Genomic DNA, 1,755 nt, shown 5'->3' on the forward strand with positions numbered 1-1,755 from the left:
TACTTCATTGCTAACGGAGGTTTTGTCTTCTAGATCCTCATATAACTCAGGATCCTGTAAGAGGGGGAGAGGGGAGTATGGCGCTTTATCATGGCTGATCAGTCAGTCAGTCTGGCTACAGACTAGAGGAGACAGGAAAGAGTGTAGGAGAGGGGAGGTAAGGGAGGGAGGGAGGGAAGGAACCTGGAATATACGAGGAAGCAACTCTGCTACTGTTCAGGGGTTAATCTGTGCACAAAATAAACATTCTGAGAACTCGTCTTAACTCACTGTTGTTCTAAAATCATGTTAATTAATCTTTGTGTGCAGAACTATGAGCACCCTCTTACAAAACAAACCACTTAGCAGCTGACATACTCTGCCCTGCCTTCACTGTGAGCATATGGTTGCAATATAAATGTTTATCTACTCTGTGGGTTCATCTTTAATCTCATCATTCTTCGTTTACAGCTGTGACACAACTCTGCAAAATGCTTTTACATTTCGGGATGTCTAAACCACAGTCTTAGGCTAGTGACACACTGGACTGATTTCTTAATAATCAAGCACCTTATTTAGAAATACACTTTGACTACAACAACATTTATCGGATTTCAAACTGCTAAAAGAACTGAAAATATTTGACTTGGTCATGGCAAGTGGTATTTGCTTTTCTGGAACAGACGAGAAATTCTGTTGCTGTTAACACATCCAAGAGAAACGCCATTCCCGAGTGTGTCACAAAAGGCTTATACACCGCAACACGACTCTGCCAGACAAACGGCACAAAAGAGTCTTGTGCAATGACACTAGATCTGAACTATGTTGTCAAACGTCTTAGTTGGAGGGGGGCAAAGGTGAATGCATAGAGGGGATGAGGGGAAAAAAGAGGGAACTAAAGAGCATGTAGAGTGACTAACAATGGAAAACACATGCACAAAACATTTAACAAAGATCAAACAAAATTGCATGCATGGATCACAAGGGTAAATGTATATATACACAATAAATATGCCATAGTAGAGAGAGTCTAAACATGTAACATATGAGCAGTTAAGTGTAAAGGAAGGATGATTGTGGGTTCGTTAAGTGTGCTGTTCATAAAAGTGTAATCTTGCCTGGTTGTTTGAGATGGAGAGGCGGAGAGGAGAGAGTTTCCTCTGTTTGCCGTCGCCTACGCCCTTGCTCTTCCCGTCGCAGTCCAAACCCATGTTCTGGTTCTGGCCCTGGTCGTCCCGGACGGTCTCCTTGTCCTTGCGACTCCTCGGCGCCGGCCTCCAGAGCCCAGGTTCTCTGTGGGCTCTAGGTTGTGCTTGAGCACCGGGCACTCCTGGTTCCCCTTCACGCAGGCACAGTCCACCTTGTATTTACTACAAATGTGAAGAGAGAGAAACACAAAAGAAAGGCGAAAAATATGAAGTTAGAATGCAAAAATGATCTTGCCTTGTTACTGTGGGTTCTGCATGCTACTTTTCAAGTTTGCGCCTTATAAACTCACCAGCTGCCATAGTCATAATCAAAACCAATGGTGATCTCTGTGCCTTTGATGATGGGCCTCAACGAGTAGATGTATAAATGCAGCATGCCATCCTCAATGACGTGCCGCACCTGAGGGAGGTTAAGCACAACATTAGTAAAGACTAATCATTGATGAATACAGAGAGTAATGCAATACAATAAAACTGTGCATAAGGGCTGACTTAGTTTTAATAGGCAAGATTAACATTAAACAGTTTTTTGGGGATGTTTACTTACTTCAGAATTCGGGGTGCAGGA

The 1,755-nt window shown here is 43.1% G+C and overlaps 1 long non-coding RNA gene across 1 annotated transcript; it reads right to left on the reverse strand.

The window, feature by feature from the left end:
- Positions 1-1,250: 1,250 nt before the first annotated feature.
- Positions 1,251-1,754, reverse strand: LOC129114917 (uncharacterized). Its single transcript, XR_008532736.1, has 3 exons — positions 1,735-1,754; positions 1,478-1,587; positions 1,251-1,349 (listed from the first exon to the last, which is right to left on the reverse strand). It is a non-coding gene; the product is annotated as an uncharacterized LOC129114917 (long non-coding RNA).
- Between the last annotated feature and the right edge of the window lies 1 nt (position 1,755).

Source organism: Anoplopoma fimbria, unplaced genomic scaffold (genome assembly GCF_027596085.1).
Source record: "Anoplopoma fimbria isolate UVic2021 breed Golden Eagle Sablefish unplaced genomic scaffold, Afim_UVic_2022 Un_contig_11079_pilon_pilon, whole genome shotgun sequence".
Taxonomy (NCBI): Eukaryota; Metazoa; Chordata; class Actinopteri; order Perciformes; family Anoplopomatidae; genus Anoplopoma; species Anoplopoma fimbria.